The sequence below is a fragment of the Hyla sarda genome, unplaced genomic scaffold (assembly GCF_029499605.1).
Source record: "Hyla sarda isolate aHylSar1 unplaced genomic scaffold, aHylSar1.hap1 scaffold_882, whole genome shotgun sequence".
NCBI lineage: Eukaryota > Metazoa > Chordata > Amphibia > Anura > Hylidae > Hyla > Hyla sarda.
This window is the reverse complement of record NW_026610911.1, coordinates 67,226-91,695: the sequence shown is the minus strand read 5'-3', so window position 1 is coordinate 91,695 and position 24,470 is coordinate 67,226. Positions and strand designations below refer to the sequence as shown.

At 46.0% G+C, this 24,470-nt stretch overlaps 11 non-coding genes across 11 annotated transcripts; all 11 read right to left on the bottom strand.

Annotated features, from left to right (window-relative positions):
• Positions 1–1,315: 1,315 nt before the first annotated feature.
• Positions 1,316–1,506, bottom strand: LOC130348428 (U2 spliceosomal RNA). Its single transcript, XR_008886105.1, has one exon. It is a non-coding gene; the product is annotated as a U2 spliceosomal RNA (small nuclear RNA).
• Positions 1,507–3,604: 2,098 nt separating this feature from the next.
• Positions 3,605–3,795, bottom strand: LOC130348426 (U2 spliceosomal RNA). The gene has a single exon (XR_008886104.1). It is a non-coding gene; the product is annotated as a U2 spliceosomal RNA (small nuclear RNA).
• A 2,095-nt stretch (positions 3,796–5,890) lies between these two features.
• On the bottom strand, positions 5,891–6,081 carry LOC130348425 (U2 spliceosomal RNA). The gene has a single exon (XR_008886103.1). It is a non-coding gene; the product is annotated as a U2 spliceosomal RNA (small nuclear RNA).
• A 2,098-nt stretch (positions 6,082–8,179) lies between these two features.
• Positions 8,180–8,370, bottom strand: LOC130348424 (U2 spliceosomal RNA). Its single transcript, XR_008886102.1, has one exon. It is a non-coding gene; the product is annotated as a U2 spliceosomal RNA (small nuclear RNA).
• Positions 8,371–10,449: 2,079 nt separating this feature from the next.
• LOC130348423 (U2 spliceosomal RNA) lies at positions 10,450–10,640 on the bottom strand. The gene has a single exon (XR_008886101.1). It is a non-coding gene; the product is annotated as a U2 spliceosomal RNA (small nuclear RNA).
• Positions 10,641–12,731: 2,091 nt separating this feature from the next.
• Positions 12,732–12,922, bottom strand: LOC130348422 (U2 spliceosomal RNA). Its single transcript, XR_008886100.1, has one exon. It is a non-coding gene; the product is annotated as a U2 spliceosomal RNA (small nuclear RNA).
• A 2,085-nt stretch (positions 12,923–15,007) lies between these two features.
• On the bottom strand, positions 15,008–15,198 carry LOC130348421 (U2 spliceosomal RNA). The gene has a single exon (XR_008886099.1). It is a non-coding gene; the product is annotated as a U2 spliceosomal RNA (small nuclear RNA).
• Positions 15,199–17,287: 2,089 nt separating this feature from the next.
• LOC130348419 (U2 spliceosomal RNA) lies at positions 17,288–17,478 on the bottom strand. Its single transcript, XR_008886097.1, has one exon. It is a non-coding gene; the product is annotated as a U2 spliceosomal RNA (small nuclear RNA).
• Positions 17,479–19,568: 2,090 nt separating this feature from the next.
• On the bottom strand, positions 19,569–19,759 carry LOC130348418 (U2 spliceosomal RNA). Its single transcript, XR_008886096.1, has one exon. It is a non-coding gene; the product is annotated as a U2 spliceosomal RNA (small nuclear RNA).
• Positions 19,760–21,847: 2,088 nt separating this feature from the next.
• Positions 21,848–22,038, bottom strand: LOC130348417 (U2 spliceosomal RNA). Its single transcript, XR_008886095.1, has one exon. It is a non-coding gene; the product is annotated as a U2 spliceosomal RNA (small nuclear RNA).
• Positions 22,039–24,128: 2,090 nt separating this feature from the next.
• LOC130348415 (U2 spliceosomal RNA) lies at positions 24,129–24,319 on the bottom strand. Its single transcript, XR_008886094.1, has one exon. It is a non-coding gene; the product is annotated as a U2 spliceosomal RNA (small nuclear RNA).
• Positions 24,320–24,470: the final 151 nt, after the last annotated feature.

The window sequence follows — 24,470 nt, the reverse complement described above, 5'->3', positions numbered from 1 at the left end:
ATCACAGCACAGTGCTAAGGCTCCTGGGCCTGGACACAGCAGCGGCTGCAATATCTCAACGGAGAATACGTTTATATATATGTGTGTGTGTGCGCGTATATATATATATATATATATATATATATATATATATATATATATATATCTCCGCCGAAATCACTTTTAAACCCATTTCCACCTTTTTTTCCCTTCTCTTCCTCTTACTTTTTTTTCACGTTTTTTTACGTTTTTCTCCTTTTCGCCTCTTTTCTGGGCGTATTATTCTTCTTTTTCTTCTTTTTTTTCGTCTAATGCATACCCCATCAGTGCAGCAATGCTTATTCAATACCGCCAGCAGATGGAGACACTGGGGGATAATTTTCTAAGGATTTATACTGATTTTTCCTGTCTGAATTTGTCGCACAGAAAGTTGCAGGCCAAATATGTGTGACATTTCTGCGACTTTAGCTTCTAGAGCATTTTTACAACATTATACATAGGTGCTGAATACATAAAAAGCGACTGTTCAGCGACAGACAAGTCGCATCGGCTGAAAGTAGGCCAGAATGTCAGTCCATGTTGGAGCAGGTTTAGATACAGTCTAAAGCATAGATCTCAAAGTCTGTGCACAGAATTTAGCAAGGGCCTCGCACCTTCTGATGCATCAGGTAGGTGCACTATAGCATAGCCTAACCCTCTGTACTTTGGTCTATATTGATGCGGGACATAGACAGCCAGCTGATGACCAATCCATTAGTGCAATGGATGGCTGGAAGCATTTGTCTTTGCCTTTGCAATACCACAGAAGCAATGCATGGTCAATGTACAGCAATGACACACCTGTGTGAACAGCCAGGAGACCCCCCCATGTTATGTTACATAGTTACATAGTTAGTACGGTCGAAAAAAGACATATGTCCATCAAGTTCAACCAGGGAATTAAGGGGTAGGGGTGTGGCGCGATATTGGGGAAGGGATGAGATTTTATATTTCTTCATAAGCATTAATCTTATTTTGTCAATTAGGAACATTCAGCACCCACCCGCTATCAAGGCAGCTGCCTATCATGTCATGCCCTACCTGCACAGGTGTGCTGGCTACTCAAATGATCCAATTAAGGAGGCCATTTAGTCAGCAGCAGCAGAAGTCCTGTGCCTGGACGCTCCAACAGCGGCCAGACACAAGCAGAAGCAGCAGAAGCAGCAGCAGCACCACCTTTTGTTTTTTGGCTGCAGCAGCAGCAGCAGCAGCAGCAAGGCCCACAGGGCTGGCTAGCTGGCTAGCCAGCAAGCAGGTAGCAATGAAAGTAGGAATCTTTCTTTTTAACCCTGTAAGGGGGTGGTGCACTGTACCCGAAGATACTGCCATATCGGGTCAATGCATAGGGCGACGGAAGCAAGCTTCGAAATCGGCCCCCGTTCTCAAAAATCCATTTAATATATGGTCCCCAGATAGGGGACGTATCAGATATTAAACTGATAAGAACAGATACTACACTTGATCTTAGCCAAAAGGCCGAGAAGCGATAACCGTGAAAGGGGCGGGCCCAACAAGGTCCCCTTCATGGGCACTATCACTGCTTGCTGTCAGGGAGGCTGCCAGACAATTTTCCATGCACACTCTGGGCTGGGGGGCAGTCAACCACCAGTACACACAGCAGAACCTAAACCCATACCATTATTGCTAAGCAGCAAGACAGGGGCCCATTGCACTCCCACGGGGCCTTTTTAAATGCAATCCATAACCCGGATTTGCCAGGAACCCTTCTTACTCCTCCTACTTGCATGTGACACTGGGCTTAGGATCTGCATAGGAAACACACACACAAGCACACACCTACCTTTGTTGCCTGCAGATGCCTCCTTGGCTGTCCCCAAACGGTATCAAACCAACACCCACGGGAAGCTGTAAGCATAGAGGACATGCCTGCACCCCATTGGACTTACCTGTGTGGGTTAAATCCGGGTTATTTGACAACCTATGGCGGTGATGGTTCTGCTCAGGCAGAGCAGTGCTGATGCTCCTCATAAAGCTGTCGCTGCTGTGAAGGTTCTAGGTGACATCACAATCCCTATGGTTACATACACGACAAAGCTGGGTTGTTGTTGTTTACACTCTGCAAGGCCTGTGGAAGTGAGTGACATCATAGCACTGTAGTTCTGAGGGTTCTAGATGGATGCAACAATCTCCTGTTGCTTCTATGAAGGCCATAATAGACGACATCACCAAACAGCTCCATAGTCACATACACAGCAAAGGAGAGATGTTGTTTACACCTAGTGATGTCAGTGGTATTGAGTGACATCACAGCACAGTGCTAAGGCTCCTGGGCCTGGACACAGCAGCGGCTGCAATATCTCAACGGAGAATACGTTTATATATATGTGTGTGTGTGCGCGTATATATATATATATATATATATATATATATATATATATATATATATATATATATTCTCCGCCGAAATCACTTTTAAACCCATTTCCACCTTTTTTTCCCTTCTCTTCCTCTTACTTTTTTTTCACGTTTTTTTACGTTTTTCTCCTTTTCGCCTCTTTTCTGGGCGTATTATTCTTCTTTTTCTTCTTTTTTTTCGTCTAATGCATACCCCATCAGTGCAGCAATGCTTATTCAATACCGCCAGCAGATGGAGACACTGGGGGATAATTTTCTAAGGATTTATACTGATTTTTCCTGTCTGAATTTGTCGCACAGAAAGTTGCAGGCCAAATATGTGTGACATTTCTGCGACTTTAGCTTCTAGAGCATTTTTACAACATTATACATAGGTGCTGAATACATAAAAAGCGACTGTTCAGCGACAGACAAGTCGCATCGGCTGAAAGTAGGCCAGAATGTCAGTCCATGTTGGAGCAGGTTTAGATACAGTCTAAAGCATAGATCTCAAAGTCTGTGCACAGAATTTAGCAAGGGCCTCGCACCTTCTGATGCATCAGGTAGGTGCACTATAGCATAGCCTAACCCTCTGTACTTTGGTCTATATTGATGCGGGACATAGACAGCCAGCTGATGACCAATCCATTAGTGCAATGGATGGCTGGAAGCATTTGTCTTTGCCTTTGCAATACCACAGAAGCAATGCATGGTCAATGTACAGCAATGACACACCTGTGTGAACAGCCAGGAGACCCCCCCATGTTATGTTACATAGTTACATAGTTAGTACGGTCGAAAAAAGACATATGTCCATCAAGTTCAACCAGGGAATTAAGGGGTAGGGGTGTGGCGCGATATTGGGGAAGGGATGAGATTTTATATTTCTTCATAAGCATTAATCTTATTTTGTCAATTAGGAACATTCAGCACCCACCCGCTATCAAGGCAGCTGCCTATCATGTCATGCCCTACCTGCACAGGTGTGCTGGCTACTCAAATGATCCAATTAAGGAGGCCATTTAGTCAGCAGCAGCAGAAGTCCTGTGCCTGGACGCTCCAACAGCGGCCAGACACAAGCAGAAGCAGCAGAAGCAGCAGCAGCACCACCTTTTGTTTTTTGGCTGCAGCAGCAGCAGCAGCAGCAGCAAGGCCCACAGGGCTGGCTAGCTGGCTAGCCAGCAAGCAGGTAGCAATGAAAGTAGGAATCTTTCTTTTTAACCCTGTAAGGGGGTGGTGCACTGTACCCGAAGATACTGCCATATCGGGTCAATGCATAGGGCGACGGAAGCAAGCTTCGAAATCGGCCCCCGTTCTCAAAAATCCATTTAATATATGGTCCCCAGATAGGGGACGTATCAGATATTAAACTGATAAGAACAGATACTACACTTGATCTTAGCCAAAAGGCCGAGAAGCGATAACCGTGAAAGGGGCGGGCCCAACAAGGTCCCCTTCATGGGCACTATCACTGCTTGCTGTCAGGGAGGCTGCCAGACAATTTTCCATGCACACTCTGGGCTGGGGGGCAGTCAACCACCAGTACACACAGCAGAACCTAAACCCATACCATTATTGCTAAGCAGCAAGACAGGGGCCCATTGCACTCCCACGGGGCCTTTTTAAATGCAATCCATAACCCGGATTTGCCAGGAACCCTTCTTACTCCTCCTACTTGCATGTGACACTGGGCTTAGGATCTGCATAGGAAACACACACACAAGCACACACCTACCTTTGTTGCCTGCAGATGCCTCCTTGGCTGTCCCCAAACGGTATCAAACCAACACCCACGGGAAGCTGTAAGCATAGAGGACATGCCTGCACCCCATTGGACTTACCTGTGTGGGTTAAATCCGGGTTATTTGACAACCTATGGCGGTGATGGTTCTGCTCAGGCAGAGCAGTGCTGATGCTCCTCATAAAGCTGTCGCTGCTGTGAAGGTTCTAGGTGACATCACAATCCCTATGGTTACATACACGACAAAGCTGGGTTGTTGTTGTTTACACTCTGCAAGGCCTGTGGAAGTGAGTGACATCATAGCACTGTAGTTCTGAGGGTTCTAGATGGATGCAACAATCTCCTGTTGCTTCTATGAAGGCCATAATAGACGACATCACCAAACAGCTCCATAGTCACATACACAGCAAAGGAGAGATGTTGTTTACACCTAGTGATGTCAGTGGTATTGAGTGACATCACAGCACAGTGCTAAGGCTCCTGGGCCTGGACACAGCAGCGGCTGCAATATCTCAACGGAGAATACGTTTATATATATGTGTGTGTGTGCGCGTATATATATATATATATATATATATATATATATATATATATATATATATATTTCTCCGCCGAAATCACTTTTAAACCCATTTCCACCTTTTTTTCCCTTCTCTTCCTCTTACTTTTTTTTCACGTTTTTTTACGTTTTTCTCCTTTTCGCCTCTTTTCTGGGCGTATTATTCTTCTTTTTCTTCTTTTTTTTCGTCTAATGCATACCCCATCAGTGCAGCAATGCTTATTCAATACCGCCAGCAGATGGAGACACTGGGGGATAATTTTCTAAGGATTTATACTGATTTTTCCTGTCTGAATTTGTCGCACAGAAAGTTGCAGGCCAAATATGTGTGACATTTCTGCGACTTTAGCTTCTAGAGCATTTTTACAACATTATACATAGGTGCTGAATACATAAAAAGCGACTGTTCAGCGACAGACAAGTCGCATCGGCTGAAAGTAGGCCAGAATGTCAGTCCATGTTGGAGCAGGTTTAGATACAGTCTAAAGCATAGATCTCAAAGTCTGTGCACAGAATTTAGCAAGGGCCTCGCACCTTCTGATGCATCAGGTAGGTGCACTATAGCATAGCCTAACCCTCTGTACTTTGGTCTATATTGATGCGGGACATAGACAGCCAGCTGATGACCAATCCATTAGTGCAATGGATGGCTGGAAGCATTTGTCTTTGCCTTTGCAATACCACAGAAGCAATGCATGGTCAATGTACAGCAATGACACACCTGTGTGAACAGCCAGGAGACCCCCCCATGTTATGTTACATAGTTACATAGTTAGTACGGTCGAAAAAAGACATATGTCCATCAAGTTCAACCAGGGAATTAAGGGGTAGGGGTGTGGCGCGATATTGGGGAAGGGATGAGATTTTATATTTCTTCATAAGCATTAATCTTATTTTGTCAATTAGGAACATTCAGCACCCACCCGCTATCAAGGCAGCTGCCTATCATGTCATGCCCTACCTGCACAGGTGTGCTGGCTACTCAAATGATCCAATTAAGGAGGCCATTTAGTCAGCAGCAGCAGAAGTCCTGTGCCTGGACGCTCCAACAGCGGCCAGACACAAGCAGAAGCAGCAGAAGCAGCAGCAGCACCACCTTTTGTTTTTTGGCTGCAGCAGCAGCAGCAGCAGCAGCAAGGCCCACAGGGCTGGCTAGCTGGCTAGCCAGCAAGCAGGTAGCAATGAAAGTAGGAATCTTTCTTTTTAACCCTGTAAGGGGGTGGTGCACTGTACCCGAAGATACTGCCATATCGGGTCAATGCATAGGGCGACGGAAGCAAGCTTCGAAATCGGCCCCCGTTCTCAAAAATCCATTTAATATATGGTCCCCAGATAGGGGACGTATCAGATATTAAACTGATAAGAACAGATACTACACTTGATCTTAGCCAAAAGGCCGAGAAGCGATAACCGTGAAAGGGGCGGGCCCAACAAGGTCCCCTTCATGGGCACTATCACTGCTTGCTGTCAGGGAGGCTGCCAGACAATTTTCCATGCACACTCTGGGCTGGGGGGCAGTCAACCACCAGTACACACAGCAGAACCTAAACCCATACCATTATTGCTAAGCAGCAAGACAGGGGCCCATTGCACTCCCACGGGGCCTTTTTAAATGCAATCCATAACCCGGATTTGCCAGGAACCCTTCTTACTCCTCCTACTTGCATGTGACACTGGGCTTAGGATCTGCATAGGAAACACACACACAAGCACACACCTACCTTTGTTGCCTGCAGATGCCTCCTTGGCTGTCCCCAAACGGTATCAAACCAACACCCACGGGAAGCTGTAAGCATAGAGGACATGCCTGCACCCCATTGGACTTACCTGTGTGGGTTAAATCCGGGTTATTTGACAACCTATGGCGGTGATGGTTCTGCTCAGGCAGAGCAGTGCTGATGCTCCTCATAAAGCTGTCGCTGCTGTGAAGGTTCTAGGTGACATCACAATCCCTATGGTTACATACACGACAAAGCTGGGTTGTTGTTGTTTACACTCTGCAAGGCCTGTGGAAGTGAGTGACATCATAGCACTGTAGTTCTGAGGGTTCTAGATGGATGCAACAATCTCCTGTTGCTTCTATGAAGGCCATAATAGACGACATCACCAAACAGCTCCATAGTCACATACACAGCAAAGGAGAGATGTTGTTTACACCTAGTGATGTCAGTGGTATTGAGTGACATCACAGCACAGTGCTAAGGCTCCTGGGCCTGGACACAGCAGCGGCTGCAATATCTCAACGGAGAATACGTTTATATATATGTGTGTGTGTGCGCGTATATATATATATATATATATATATATATATATATATATATATATTTCTCCGCCGAAATCACTTTTAAACCCATTTCCACCTTTTTTTCCCTTCTCTTCCTCTTACTTTTTTTTCACGTTTTTTTACGTTTTTCTCCTTTTCGCCTCTTTTCTGGGCGTATTATTCTTCTTTTTCTTCTTTTTTTTCGTCTAATGCATACCCCATCAGTGCAGCAATGCTTATTCAATACCGCCAGCAGATGGAGACACTGGGGGATAATTTTCTAAGGATTTATACTGATTTTTCCTGTCTGAATTTGTCGCACAGAAAGTTGCAGGCCAAATATGTGTGACATTTCTGCGACTTTAGCTTCTAGAGCATTTTTACAACATTATACATAGGTGCTGAATACATAAAAAGCGACTGTTCAGCGACAGACAAGTCGCATCGGCTGAAAGTAGGCCAGAATGTCAGTCCATGTTGGAGCAGGTTTAGATACAGTCTAAAGCATAGATCTCAAAGTCTGTGCACAGAATTTAGCAAGGGCCTCGCACCTTCTGATGCATCAGGTAGGTGCACTATAGCATAGCCTAACCCTCTGTACTTTGGTCTATATTGATGCGGGACATAGACAGCCAGCTGATGACCAATCCATTAGTGCAATGGATGGCTGGAAGCATTTGTCTTTGCCTTTGCAATACCACAGAAGCAATGCATGGTCAATGTACAGCAATGACACACCTGTGTGAACAGCCAGGAGACCCCCCCATGTTATGTTACATAGTTACATAGTTAGTACGGTCGAAAAAAGACATATGTCCATCAAGTTCAACCAGGGAATTAAGGGGTAGGGGTGTGGCGCGATATTGGGGAAGGGATGAGATTTTATATTTCTTCATAAGCATTAATCTTATTTTGTCAATTAGGAACATTCAGCACCCACCCGCTATCAAGGCAGCTGCCTATCATGTCATGCCCTACCTGCACAGGTGTGCTGGCTACTCAAATGATCCAATTAAGGAGGCCATTTAGTCAGCAGCAGCAGAAGTCCTGTGCCTGGACGCTCCAACAGCGGCCAGACACAAGCAGAAGCAGCAGAAGCAGCAGAAGCAGCAGCAGCACCACCTTTTGTTTTTTGGCTGCAGCAGCAGCAGCAGCAGCAGCAAGGCCCACAGGGCTGGCTAGCTGGCTAGCCAGCAAGCAGGTAGCAATGAAAGTAGGAATCTTTCTTTTTAACCCTGTAAGGGGGTGGTGCACTGTACCCGAAGATACTGCCATATCGGGTCAATGCATAGGGCGACGGAAGCAAGCTTCGAAATCGGCCCCCGTTCTCAAAAATCCATTTAATATATGGTCCCCAGATAGGGGACGTATCAGATATTAAACTGATAAGAACAGATACTACACTTGATCTTAGCCAAAAGGCCGAGAAGCGATAACCGTGAAAGGGGCGGGCCCAACAAGGTCCCCTTCATGGGCACTATCACTGCTTGCTGTCAGGGAGGCTGCCAGACAATTTTCCATGCACACTCTGGGCTGGGGGGCAGTCAACCACCAGTACACACAGCAGAACCTAAACCCATACCATTATTGCTAAGCAGCAAGACAGGGGCCCATTGCACTCCCACGGGGCCTTTTTAAATGCAATCCATAACCCGGATTTGCCAGGAACCCTTCTTACTCCTCCTACTTGCATGTGACACTGGGCTTAGGATCTGCATAGGAAACACACACACAAGCACACACCTACCTTTGTTGCCTGCAGATGCCTCCTTGGCTGTCCCCAAACGGTATCAAACCAACACCCACGGGAAGCTGTAAGCATAGAGGACATGCCTGCACCCCATTGGACTTACCTGTGTGGGTTAAATCCGGGTTATTTGACAACCTATGGCGGTGATGGTTCTGCTCAGGCAGAGCAGTGCTGATGCTCCTCATAAAGCTGTCGCTGCTGTGAAGGTTCTAGGTGACATCACAATCCCTATGGTTACATACACGACAAAGCTGGGTTGTTGTTGTTTACACTCTGCAAGGCCTGTGGAAGTGAGTGACATCATAGCACTGTAGTTCTGAGGGTTCTAGATGGATGCAACAATCTCCTGTTGCTTCTATGAAGGCCATAATAGACGACATCACCAAACAGCTCCATAGTCACATACACAGCAAAGGAGAGATGTTGTTTACACCTAGTGATGTCAGTGGTATTGAGTGACATCACAGCACAGTGCTAAGGCTCCTGGGCCTGGACACAGCAGCGGCTGCAATATCTCAACGGAGAATACGTTTATATATATGTGTGTGTGTGCGCGTATATATATATATATATATATATATATATATATATTTCTCCGCCGAAATCACTTTTAAACCCATTTCCACCTTTTTTTCCCTTCTCTTCCTCTTACTTTTTTTTCACGTTTTTTTACGTTTTTCTCCTTTTCGCCTCTTTTCTGGGCGTATTATTCTTCTTTTTCTTCTTTTTTTTCGTCTAATGCATACCCCATCAGTGCAGCAATGCTTATTCAATACCGCCAGCAGATGGAGACACTGGGGGATAATTTTCTAAGGATTTATACTGATTTTTCCTGTCTGAATTTGTCGCACAGAAAGTTGCAGGCCAAATATGTGTGACATTTCTGCGACTTTAGCTTCTAGAGCATTTTTACAACATTATACATAGGTGCTGAATACATAAAAAGCGACTGTTCAGCGACAGACAAGTCGCATCGGCTGAAAGTAGGCCAGAATGTCAGTCCATGTTGGAGCAGGTTTAGATACAGTCTAAAGCATAGATCTCAAAGTCTGTGCACAGAATTTAGCAAGGGCCTCGCACCTTCTGATGCATCAGGTAGGTGCACTATAGCATAGCCTAACCCTCTGTACTTTGGTCTATATTGATGCGGGACATAGACAGCCAGCTGATGACCAATCCATTAGTGCAATGGATGGCTGGAAGCATTTGTCTTTGCCTTTGCAATACCACAGAAGCAATGCATGGTCAATGTACAGCAATGACACACCTGTGTGAACAGCCAGGAGACCCCCCCATGTTATGTTACATAGTTACATAGTTAGTACGGTCGAAAAAAGACATATGTCCATCAAGTTCAACCAGGGAATTAAGGGGTAGGGGTGTGGCGCGATATTGGGGAAGGGATGAGATTTTATATTTCTTCATAAGCATTAATCTTATTTTGTCAATTAGGAACATTCAGCACCCACCCGCTATCAAGGCAGCTGCCTATCATGTCATGCCCTACCTGCACAGGTGTGCTGGCTACTCAAATGATCCAATTAAGGAGGCCATTTAGTCAGCAGCAGCAGAAGTCCTGTGCCTGGACGCTCCAACAGCGGCCAGACACAAGCAGAAGCAGCAGAAGCAGCAGCAGCACCACCTTTTGTTTTTTGGCTGCAGCAGCAGCAGCAGCAGCAGCAAGGCCCACAGGGCTGGCTAGCTGGCTAGCCAGCAAGCAGGTAGCAATGAAAGTAGGAATCTTTCTTTTTAACCCTGTAAGGGGGTGGTGCACTGTACCCGAAGATACTGCCATATCGGGTCAATGCATAGGGCGACGGAAGCAAGCTTCGAAATCGGCCCCCGTTCTCAAAAATCCATTTAATATATGGTCCCCAGATAGGGGACGTATCAGATATTAAACTGATAAGAACAGATACTACACTTGATCTTAGCCAAAAGGCCGAGAAGCGATAACCGTGAAAGGGGCGGGCCCAACAAGGTCCCCTTCATGGGCACTATCACTGCTTGCTGTCAGGGAGGCTGCCAGACAATTTTCCATGCACACTCTGGGCTGGGGGGCAGTCAACCACCAGTACACACAGCAGAACCTAAACCCATACCATTATTGCTAAGCAGCAAGACAGGGGCCCATTGCACTCCCACGGGGCCTTTTTAAATGCAATCCATAACCCGGATTTGCCAGGAACCCTTCTTACTCCTCCTACTTGCATGTGACACTGGGCTTAGGATCTGCATAGGAAACACACACACAAGCACACACCTACCTTTGTTGCCTGCAGATGCCTCCTTGGCTGTCCCCAAACGGTATCAAACCAACACCCACGGGAAGCTGTAAGCATAGAGGACATGCCTGCACCCCATTGGACTTACCTGTGTGGGTTAAATCCGGGTTATTTGACAACCTATGGCGGTGATGGTTCTGCTCAGGCAGAGCAGTGCTGATGCTCCTCATAAAGCTGTCGCTGCTGTGAAGGTTCTAGGTGACATCACAATCCCTATGGTTACATACACGACAAAGCTGGGTTGTTGTTGTTTACACTCTGCAAGGCCTGTGGAAGTGAGTGACATCATAGCACTGTAGTTCTGAGGGTTCTAGATGGATGCAACAATCTCCTGTTGCTTCTATGAAGGCCATAATAGACGACATCACCAAACAGCTCCATAGTCACATACACAGCAAAGGAGAGATGTTGTTTACACCTAGTGATGTCAGTGGTATTGAGTGACATCACAGCACAGTGCTAAGGCTCCTGGGCCTGGACACAGCAGCGGCTGCAATATCTCAACGGAGAATACGTTTATATATATGTGTGTGTGTGCGCGTATATATATATATATATATATATATATATATATATATATATATATATTTCTCCGCCGAAATCACTTTTAAACCCATTTCCACCTTTTTTTCCCTTCTCTTCCTCTTACTTTTTTTTCACGTTTTTTTACGTTTTTCTCCTTTTCGCCTCTTTTCTGGGCGTATTATTCTTCTTTTTCTTCTTTTTTTTCGTCTAATGCATACCCCATCAGTGCAGCAATGCTTATTCAATACCGCCAGCAGATGGAGACACTGGGGGATAATTTTCTAAGGATTTATACTGATTTTTCCTGTCTGAATTTGTCACACAGAAAGTTGCAGGCCAAATATGTGTGACATTTCTGCGACTTTAGCTTCTAGAGCATTTTTACAACATTATACATAGGTGCTGAATACATAAAAAGCGACTGTTCAGCGACAGACAAGTCGCATCGGCTGAAAGTAGGCCAGAATGTCAGTCCATGTTGGAGCAGGTTTAGATACAGTCTAAAGCATAGATCTCAAAGTCTGTGCACAGAATTTAGCAAGGGCCTCGCACCTTCTGATGCATCAGGTAGGTGCACTATAGCATAGCCTAACCCTCTGTACTTTGGTCTATATTGATGCGGGACATAGACAGCCAGCTGATGACCAATCCATTAGTGCAATGGATGGCTGGAAGCATTTGTCTTTGCCTTTGCAATACCACAGAAGCAATGCATGGTCAATGTACAGCAATGACACACCTGTGTGAACAGCCAGGAGACCCCCCCATGTTATGTTACATAGTTACATAGTTAGTACGGTCGAAAAAAGACATATGTCCATCAAGTTCAACCAGGGAATTAAGGGGTAGGGGTGTGGCGCGATATTGGGGAAGGGATGAGATTTTATATTTCTTCATAAGCATTAATCTTATTTTGTCAATTAGGAACATTCAGCACCCACCCGCTATCAAGGCAGCTGCCTATCATGTCATGCCCTACCTGCACAGGTGTGCTGGCTACTCAAATGATCCAATTAAGGAGGCCATTTAGTCAGCAGCAGCAGAAGTCCTGTGCCTGGACGCTCCAACAGCGGCCAGACACAAGCAGAAGCAGCAGAAGCAGCAGCAGCACCACCTTTTGTTTTTTGGCTGCAGCAGCAGCAGCAGCAGCAGCAAGGCCCACAGGGCTGGCTAGCTGGCTAGCCAGCAAGCAGGTAGCAATGAAAGTAGGAATCTTTCTTTTTAACCCTGTAAGGGGGTGGTGCACTGTACCCGAAGATACTGCCATATCGGGTCAATGCATAGGGCGACGGAAGCAAGCTTCGAAATCGGCCCCCGTTCTCAAAAATCCATTTAATATATGGTCCCCAGATAGGGGACGTATCAGATATTAAACTGATAAGAACAGATACTACACTTGATCTTAGCCAAAAGGCCGAGAAGCGATAACCGTGAAAGGGGCGGGCCCAACAAGGTCCCCTTCATGGGCACTATCACTGCTTGCTGTCAGGGAGGCTGCCAGACAATTTTCCATGCACACTCTGGGCTGGGGGGCAGTCAACCACCAGTACACACAGCAGAACCTAAACCCATACCATTATTGCTAAGCAGCAAGACAGGGGCCCATTGCACTCCCACGGGGCCTTTTTAAATGCAATCCATAACCCGGATTTGCCAGGAACCCTTCTTACTCCTCCTACTTGCATGTGACACTGGGCTTAGGATCTGCATAGGAAACACACACACAAGCACACACCTACCTTTGTTGCCTGCAGATGCCTCCTTGGCTGTCCCCAAACGGTATCAAACCAACACCCACGGGAAGCTGTAAGCATAGAGGACATGCCTGCACCCCATTGGACTTACCTGTGTGGGTTAAATCCGGGTTATTTGACAACCTATGGCGGTGATGGTTCTGCTCAGGCAGAGCAGTGCTGATGCTCCTCATAAAGCTGTCGCTGCTGTGAAGGTTCTAGGTGACATCACAATCCCTATGGTTACATACACGACAAAGCTGGGTTGTTGTTGTTTACACTCTGCAAGGCCTGTGGAAGTGAGTGACATCATAGCACTGTAGTTCTGAGGGTTCTAGATGGATGCAACAATCTCCTGTTGCTTCTATGAAGGCCATAATAGACGACATCACCAAACAGCTCCATAGTCACATACACAGCAAAGGAGAGATGTTGTTTACACCTAGTGATGTCAGTGGTATTGAGTGACATCACAGCACAGTGCTAAGGCTCCTGGGCCTGGACACAGCAGCGGCTGCAATATCTCAACGGAGAATACGTTTATATATATGTGTGTGTGTGCGCGTATATATATATATATATATATATATATATATATATATATATATCTCCGCCGAAATCACTTTTAAACCCATTTCCACCTTTTTTTCCCTTCTCTTCCTCTTACTTTTTTTTCACGTTTTTTTACGTTTTTCTCCTTTTCGCCTCTTTTCTGGGCGTATTATTCTTCTTTTTCTTCTTTTTTTTCGTCTAATGCATACCCCATCAGTGCAGCAATGCTTATTCAATACCGCCAGCAGATGGAGACACTGGGGGATAATTTTCTAAGGATTTATACTGATTTTTCCTGTCTGAATTTGTCGCACAGAAAGTTGCAGGCCAAATATGTGTGACATTTCTGCGACTTTAGCTTCTAGAGCATTTTTACAACATTATACATAGGTGCTGAATACATAAAAAGCGACTGTTCAGCGACAGACAAGTCGCATCGGCTGAAAGTAGGCCAGAATGTCAGTCCATGTTGGAGCAGGTTTAGATACAGTCTAAAGCATAGATCTCAAAGTCTGTGCACAGAATTTAGCAAGGGCCTCGCACCTTCTGATGCATCAGGTAGGTGCACTATAGCATAGCCTAACCCTCTGTACTTTGGTCTATATTGATGCGGGACATAGACAGCCAGCTGATGACCAATCCATTAGTGCAATGGATGGCTGGAAGCATTTGTCTTTGCCTTTGCAATACCACAGAAGCAATGCATGGTCAATGTACAGCAATGACACACCTGTGTGAACAGCCAGGAGACCCCCCCATGTTATGTTACATAGTTACATAGTTAGTACGGTCGAAAAAAGACATATGTCCATCAAGTTCAACCAGGGAATTAAGGGGTAGGGGTGTGGCGCGATATTGGGGAAGGGATGAGATTTTATATTTCTTCATAAGCATTAATCTTATTTTGTCAATTAGGAACATTCAGCACCCACCCGCTATCAAGGCAGCTGCCTATCATGTCATGCCCTACCTGCACAGGTGTGCTGGCTACTCAAATGATCCAATTAAGGAGGCCATTTAGTCAGCAGCAGCAGAAGTCCTGTGCCTGGACGCTCCAACAGCGGCCAGACACAAGCAGAAGCAGCAGAAGCAGCAGCAGCACCACCTTTTGTTTTTTGGCTGCAGCAGCAGCAGCAGCAGCAGCAAGGCCCACAGGGCTGGCTAGCTGGCTAGCCAGCAAGCAGGTAGCAATGAAAGTAGGAATCTTTCTTTTTAACCCTGTAAGGGGGTGGTGCACTGTACCCGAAGATACTGCCATATCGGGTCAATGCATAGGGCGACGGAAGCAAGCTTCGAAATCGGCCCCCGTTCTCAAAAATCCATTTAATATATGGTCCCCAGATAGGGGACGTATCAGATATTAAACTGATAAGAACAGATACTACACTTGATCTTAGCCAAAAGGCCGAGAAGCGATAACCGTGAAAGGGGCGGGCCCAACAAGGTCCCCTTCATGGGCACTATCACTGCTTGCTGTCAGGGAGGCTGCCAGACAATTTTCCATGCACACTCTGGGCTGGGGGGCAGTCAACCACCAGTACACACAGCAGAACCTAAACCCATACCATTATTGCTAAGCAGCAAGACAGGGGCCCATTGCACTCCCACGGGGCCTTTTTAAATGCAATCCATAACCCGGATTTGCCAGGAACCCTTCTTACTCCTCCTACTTGCATGTGACACTGGGCTTAGGATCTGCATAGGAAACACACACACAAGCACACACCTACCTTTGTTGCCTGCAGATGCCTCCTTGGCTGTCCCCAAACGGTATCAAAGCAACACCCACGGGAAGCTGTAAGCATAGAGGACATGCCTGCACCCCATTGGACTTACCTGTGTGGGTTAAATCCGGGTTATTTGACAACCTATGGCGGTGATGGTTCTGCTCAGGCAGAGCAGTGCTGATGCTCCTCATAAAGCTGTCGCTGCTGTGAAGGTTCTAGGTGACATCACAATCCCTATGGTTACATACACGACAAAGCTGGGTTGTTGTTGTTTACACTCTGCAAGGCCTGTGGAAGTGAGTGACATCATAGCACTGTAGTTCTGAGGGTTCTAGATGGATGCAACAATCTCCTGTTGCTTCTATGAAGGCCATAATAGACGACATCACCAAACAGCTCCATAGTCACATACACAGCAAAGGAGAGATGTTGTTTACACCTAGTGATGTCAGTGGTATTGAGTGACATCACAGCACAGTGCTAAGGCTCCTGGGCCTGGACACAGCAGCGGCTGCAATATCTCAACGGAGAATACGTTTATATATATGTGTGTGTGTGCGCGTATATATATATATATATATATATATATATATATATATATATATATTTCTCCGCCGAAATCACTTTTAAACCCATTTCCACCTTTTTTTCCCTTCTCTTCCTCTTACTTTTTTTTCACGTTTTTTTACGTTTTTCTCCTTTTCGCCTCTTTTCTGGGCGTATTATTCTTCTTTTTCTTCTTTTTTTTCGTCTAATGCATACCCCATCAGTGCAGCAATGCTTATTCAATACCGCCAGCAGATGGAGACACTGGGGGATAATTTTCTAAGGATTTATACTGATTTTTCCTGTCTGAATTTGTCGCACAGAAAGTTGCAGGCCAAATATGTGTGACATTTCTGCGACTTTAGCTTCTAGAGCATTTTTACAACATTATACATAGGTGCTGAATACATAAAAAGCGACTGTTCAGCGACAGACAAGTCGCATCGGCTGAAAGTAGGCCAGAATGTCAGTCCATGTTGGAGCAGGTTTAGATACAGTCTAAAGCATAGATCTCAAAGTCTGTGCACAGAATTTAGCAAGGGCCTCGCACCTTCTGATGCATCAGGTAGGTGCACTATAGCATAGCCTAACCCTCTGTACTTTGGTCTATATTGATGCGGGACATAGACAGCCAGCTGATGACCAATCCATTAGTGCAATGGATGGCTGGAAGCATTTGTCTTTGCCTTTGCAATACCACAGAAGCAATGCATGGTCAATGTACAGCAATGACACACCTGTGTGAACAGCCAGGAGACCCCCCCATGTTATGTTACATAGTTACATAGTTAGTACGGTCGAAAAAAGACATATGTCCATCAAGTTCAACCAGGGAATTAAGGGGTAGGGGTGTGGCGCGATATTGGGGAAGGGATGAGATTTTATATTTCTTCATAAGCATTAATCTTATTTTGTCAATTAGGAACATTCAGCACCCACCCGCTATCAAGGCAGCTGCCTATCATGTCATGCCCTACCTGCACAGGTGTGCTGGCTACTCAAATGATCCAATTAAGGAGGCCATTTAGTCAGCAGCAGCAGAAGTCCTGTGCCTGGACGCTCCAACAGCGGCCAGACACAAGCAGAAGCAGCAGAAGCAGCAGCAGCACCACCTTTTGTTTTTTGGCTGCAGCAGCAGCAGCAGCAGCAGCAAGGCCCACAGGGCTGGCTAGCTGGCTAGCCAGCAAGCAGGTAGCAATGAAAGTAGGAATCTTTCTTTTTAACCCTGTAAGGGGGTGGTGCACTGTACCCGAAGATACTGCCATATCGGGTCAATGCATAGGGCGACGGAAGCAAGCTTCGAAATCGGCCCCCGTTCTCAAAAATCCATTTAATATATGGTCCCCAGATAGGGGACGTATCAGATATTAAACTGATAAGAACAGATACTACACTTGATCTTAGCCAAAAGGCCGAGAAGCGATAACCGTGAAAGGGGCGGGCCCAACAAGGTCCCCTTCATGGGCACTATCACTGCTTGCTGTCAGGGAGGCTGCCAGACAATTTTCCATGCACACTCTGGGCTGGGGGGCAGTCAACCACCAGTACACACAGCAGAACCTAAACCCATACCATTATTGCTAAGCAGCAAGACAGGGGCCCATTGCACTCCCACGGGGCCTTTTTAAATGCAATCCATAACCCGGATTTGCCAGGAACCCTTCTTACTCCTCCTACTTGCATGTGACACTGGGCTTAGGATCTGCATAGGAAACACACACACAAGCACACACCTACCTTTGTTGCCTGCAGATGCCTCCTTGGCTGTCCCCAAACGGTATCAAACCAACACCCACGGGAAGCTGTAAGCATAGAGGACATGCCTGCACCCCATTGGACTTACCTGTGTGGGTTAAATCCGGGTTATTTGACAACCTATGGCGGTGATGGTTCTGCTCAGGCAGAGCAGTGCTGATGCTCCTCATAAAGCTGTCGCTGCTGTGAAGGTTCTAGGTGACATCACAATCCCTATGGTTACATACACGACAAAGCTGGGTTGTTGTTGTTTACACTCTGCAAGGCCTGTGGAAGTGAGTGACATCATAGCACTGTAGTTCTGAGGGTTCTAGATGGATGCAACAATCTCCTGTTGCTTCTATGAAGGCCATAATAGACGACATCACCAAACAGCTCCATAGTCACATACACAGCAAAGGAGAGATGTTGTTTACACCTAGTGATGTCAGTGGTATTGAGTGACATCACAGCACAGTGCTAAGGCTCCTGGGCCTGGACACAGCAGCGGCTGCAATATCTCAACGGAGAATACGTTTATATATATGTGTGTGTGTGCGCGTATATATATATATATATATATATATATATATATATATATATATATATTCTCCGCCGAAATCACTTTTAAACCCATTTCCACCTTTTTTTCCCTTCTCTTCCTCTTACTTTTTTTTCACGTTTTTTTACGTTTTTCTCCTTTTCGCCTCTTTTCTGGGCGTATTATTCTTCTTTTTCTTCTTTTTTTTCGTCTAATGCATACCCCATCAGTGCAGCAATGCTTATTCAATACCGCCAGCAGATGGAGACACTGGGGGATAATTTTCTAAGGATTTATACTGATTTTTCCTGTCTGAATTTGTCGCACAGAAAGTTGCAGGCCAAATATGTGTGACATTTCTGCGACTTTAGCTTCTAGAGCATTTTTACAACATTATACATAGGTGCTGAATACATAAAAAGCGACTGTTCAGCGACAGACAAGTCGCATCGGCTGAAAGTAGGCCAGAATGTCAGTCCATGTTGGAGCAGGTTTAGATACAGTCTAAAGCATAGATCTCAAAGTCTGTGCACAGAATTTAGCAAGGGCCTCGCACCTTCTGATGCATCAGGTAGGTGCACTATAGCATAGCCTAACCCTCTGTACTTTGGTCTATATTGATGCGGGACATAGACAGCCAGCTGATGACCAATCCATTAGTGCAATGGATGGCTGGAAGCATTTGTCTTTGCCTTTGCAATACCACAGAAGCAATGCATGGTCAATGTACAGCAATGACACACCTGTGTGAACAGCCAGGAGACCCCCCCATGTTATGTTACATAGTTACATAGTTAGTACGGTCGAAAAAAGACATATGTCCATCAAGTTCAACCAGGGAATTAAGGGGTAGGGGTGTGGCGCGATATTGGGGAAGGGATGAGATTTTATATTTCTTCATAAGCATTAATCTTATTTTGTCAATTAGGAACATTCAGCACCCACCCGCTATCAAGGCAGCTGCCTATCATGTCATGCCCTACCTGCACAGGTGTGCTGGCTACTCAAATGATCCAATTAAGGAGGCCATTTAGTCAGCAGCAGCAGAAGTCCTGTGCCTGGACGCTCCAACAGCGGCCAGACACAAGCAGAAGCAGCAGAAGCAGCAGCAGCACCACCTTTTGTTTTTTGGCTGCAGCAGCAGCAGCAGCAGCAGCAAGGCCCACAGGGCTGGCTAGCTGGCTAGCCAGCAAGCAGGTAGCAATGAAAGTAGGAATCTTTCTTTTTAACCCTGTAAGGGGGTGGTGCACTGTACCCGAAGATACTGCCATATCGGGTCAATGCATAGGGCGACGGAAGCAAGCTTCGAAATCGGCCCCCGTTCTCAAAAATCCATTTAATATATGGTCCCCAGATAGGGGACGTATCAGATATTAAACTGATAAGAACAGATACTACACTTGATCTTAGCCAAAAGGCCGAGAAGCGATAACCGTGAAAGGGGCGGGCCCAACAAGGTCCCCTTCATGGGCACTATCACTGCTTGCTGTCAGGGAGGCTGCCAGACAATTTTCCATGCACACTCTGGGCTGGGGGGCAGTCAACCACCAGTACACACAGCAGAACCTAAACCCATACCATTATTGCTAAGCAGCAAGACAGGGGCCCATTGCACTCCCACGGGGCCTTTTTAAATGCAATCCATAACCCGGATTTGCCAGGAACCCTTCTTACTCCTCCTACTTGCATGTGACACTGGGCTTAGGATCTGCATAGGAAACACACACACAAGCACACACCTACCTTTGTTGCCTGCAGATGCCTCCTTGGCTGTCCCCAAACGGTATCAAACCAACACCCACGGGAAGCTGTAAGCATAGAGGACATGCCTGCACCCCATTGGACTTACCTGTGTGGGTTAAATCCGGGTTATTTGACAACCTATGGCGGTGATGGTTCTGCTCAGGCAGAGCAGTGCTGATGCTCCTCATAAAGCTGTCGCTGCTGTGAAGGTTCTAGGTGACATCACAATCCCTATGGTTACATACACGACAAAGCTGGGTTGTTGTTGTTTACACTCTGCAAGGCCTGTGGAAGTGAGTGACATCATAGCACTGTAGTTCTGAGGGTTCTAGATGGATGCAACAATCTCCTGTTGCTTCTATGAAGGCCATAATAGACGACATCACCAAACAGCTCCATAGTCACATACACAGCAAAGGAGAGATGTTGTTTACACCTAGTGATGTCAGTGGTATTGAGTGACATCACAGCACAGTGCTAAGGCTCCTGGGCCTGGACACAGCAGCGGCTGCAATATCTCAACGGAGAATACGTTTATATATATGTGTGTGTGTGCGCGTATATATATATATATATATATATATATATATATATATATATATATTCTCCGCCGAAATCACTTTTAAACCCATTTCCACCTTTTTTTCCCTTCTCTTCCTCTTACTTTTTTTTCACGTTTTTTTACGTTTTTCTCCTTTTCGCCTCTTTTCTGGGCGTATTATTCTTCTTTTTCTTCTTTTTTTTCGTCTAATGCATACCCCATCAGTGCAGCAATGCTTATTCAATACCGCCAGCAGATGGAGACACTGGGGGATAATTTTCTAAGGATTTATACTGATTTTTCCTGTCTGAATTTGTCGCACAGAAAGTTGCAGGCCAAATATGTGTGACATTTCTGCGACTTTAGCTTCTAGAGCATTTTTACAACATTATACATAGGTGCTGAATACATAAAAAGCGACTGTTCAGCGACAGACAAGTCGCATCGGCTGAAAGTAGGCCAGAATGTCAGTCCATGTTGGAGCAGGTTTAGATACAGTCTAAAGCATAGATCTCAAAGTCTGTGCACAGAATTTAGCAAGGGCCTCGCACCTTCTGATGCATCAGGTAGGTGCACTATAGCATAGCCTAACCCTCTGTACTTTGGTCTATATTGATGCGGGACATAGACAGCCAGCTGATGACCAATCCATTAGTGCAATGGATGGCTGGAAGCATTTGTCTTTGCCTTTGCAATACCACAGAAGCAATGCATGGTCAATGTACAGCAATGACACACCTGTGTGAACAGCCAGGAGACCCCCCCATGTTATGTTACATAGTTACATAGTTAGTACGGTCGAAAAAAGACATATGTCCATCAAGTTCAACCAGGGAATTAAGGGGTAGGGGTGTGGCGCGATATTGGGGAAGGGATGAGATTTTATATTTCTTCATAAGCATTAATCTTATTTTGTCAATTAGGAACATTCAGCACCCACCCGCTATCAAGGCAGCTGCCTATCATGTCATGCCCTACCTGCACAGGTGTGCTGGCTACTCAAATGATCCAATTAAGGAGGCCATTTAGTCAGCAGCAGCAGAAGTCCTGTGCCTGGACGCTCCAACAGCGGCCAGACACAAGCAGAAGCAGCAGAAGCAGCAGCAGCACCACCTTTTGTTTTTTGGCTGCAGCAGCAGCAGCAGCAGCAGCAAGGCCCACAGGGCTGGCTAGCTGGCTAGCCAGCAAGCAGGTAGCAATGAAAGTAGGAATCTTTCTTTTTAACCCTGTAAGGGGGTGGTGCACTGTACCCGAAGATACTGCCATATCGGGTCAATGCATAGGGCGACGGAAGCAAGCTTCGAAATCGGCCCCCGTTCTCAAAAATCCATTTAATATATGGTCCCCAGATAGGGGACGTATCAGATATTAAACTGATAAGAACAGATACTACACTTGATCTTAGCCAAAAGGCCGAGAAGCGATAACCGTGAAAGGGGCGGGCCCAACAAGGTCCCCTTCATGGGCACTATCACTGCTTGCTGTCAGGGAGGCTGCCAGACAATTTTCCATGCACACTCTGGGCTGGGGGGCAGTCAACCACCAGTACACACAGCAGAACCTAAACCCATACCATTATTGCTAAGCAGCAAGACAGGGGCCCATTGCACTCCCACGGGGCCTTTTTAAATGCAATCCATAACCCGGATTTGCCAGGAACCCTTCTTACTCCTCCTACTTGCATGTGACACTGGGCTTAGGATCTGCATAGGAAACACACACACAAGCACACACCTACCTTTGTTGCCTGCAGATGCCTCCTTGGCTGTCCCCAAACGGTATCAAACCAACACCCACGGGAAGCTGTAAGCATAGAGGACATGCCTGCACCCCATTGGACTTACCTGTGTGGGTTAAATCCGGGTTATTTGACAACCTATGGCGGTGATGGTTCTGCTCAGGCAGAGCAGTGCTGATGCTCCTCATAAAGCTGTCGCTGCTGTGAAGGTTCTAGGTGACATCACAATCCCTATGGTTACATACACGACAAAGCTGGGTTGTTGTTGTTTACACTCTGCAAGGCCTGTGGAAGTGAGTGACATCATAGCACTGTAGTTCTGAGGGTTCTAGATGGATGCAACAATCTCCTGTTGCTTCTATGAAGGCCATAATAGACGACATCACCAAACAGCTCCATAGTCACATACACAGCAAAGGAGAGATGTTGTTTACACCTAGTGATGTCAGTGGTATTGAGTGACATCACAGCACAGTGCTAAGGCTCCTGGGCCTGGACACAGCAGCGGCTGCAATATCTCAACGGAGAATACGTTTATATATATGTGTGTGTGTGCGCGTATATATATATATATATATATATATATATATATATATATATATTTCTCCGCCGAAATCACTTTTAAACCCATTTCCACCTTTTTTTCCCTTCTCTTCCTCTTACTTTTTTTTCACGTTTTTTTACGTTTTTCTCCTTTTCGCCTCTTTTCTGGGCGTATTATTCTTCTTTTTCTTCTTTTTTTTCGTCTAATGCATACCCCATCAGTGCAGCAATGCTTATTCAATACCGCCAGCAGATGGAGACACTGGGGGATAATTTTCTAAGGATTTATACTGATTTTTCCTGTCTGAATTTGTCGCACAGAAAGTTGCAGGCCAAATATGTGTGACATTTCTGCGACTTTAGCTTCTAGAGCATTTTTACAACATTATACATAGGTGCTGAATACATAAAAAGCGACTGTTCAGCGACAGACAAGTCGCATCGGCTGAAAGTAGGCCAGAATGTCAGTCCATGTTGGAGCAGGTTTAGATACAGTCTAAAGCATAGATCTCAAAGTCTGTGCACAGAATTTAGCAAGGGCCTCGCACCTTCTGATGCATCAGGTAGGTGCACTATAGCATAGCCTAACCCTCTGTACTTTGGTCTATATTGATGCGGGACATAGACAGCCAGCTGATGACCAATCCATTAGTGCAATGGATGGCTGGAAGCATTTGTCTTTGCCTTTGCAATACCACAGAAGCAATGCATGGTCAATGTACAGCAATGACACACCTGTGTGAACAGCCAGGAGACCCCCCCATGTTATGTTACATAGTTACATAGTTAGTACGGTCGAAAAAAGACATATGTCCATCAAGTTCAACCAGGGAATTAAGGGGTAGGGGTGTGGCGCGATATTGGGGAAGGGATGAGATTTTATATTTCTTCATAAGCATTAATCTTATTTTGTCAATTAGGAACATTCAGCACCCACCCGCTATCAAGGCAGCTGCCTATCATGTCATGCCCTACCTGCACAGGTGTGCTGGCTACTCAAATGATCCAATTAAGGAGGCCATTTAGTCAGCAGCAGCAGAAGTCCTGTGCCTGGACGCTCCAACAGCGGCCAGACACAAGCAGAAGCAGCAGAAGCAGCAGCAGCACCACCTTTTGTTTTTTGGCTGCAGCAGCAGCAGCAGCAGCAGCAGCAAGGCCCACAGGGCTGGCTAGCTGGCTAGCCAGCAAGCAGGTAGCAATGAAAGTAGGAATCTTTCTTTTTAACCCTGTAAGGGGGTGGTGCACTGTACCCGAAGATACTGCCATATCGGGTCAATGCATAGGGCGACGGAAGCAAGCTTCGAAATCGGCCCCCGTTCTCAAAAATCCATTTAATATATGGTCCCCAGATAGGGGACGTATCAGATATTAAACTGATAAGAACAGATACTACACTTGATCTTAGCCAAAAGGCCGAGAAGCGATAACCGTGAAAGGGGCGGGCCCAACAAGGTCCCCTTCATGGGCACTATCACTGCTTGCTGTCAGGGAGGCTGCCAGACAATTTTCCATGCACACTCTGGGCTGGGGGGCAGTCAACCACCAGTACACACAGCAGAACCTAAACCCATACCAT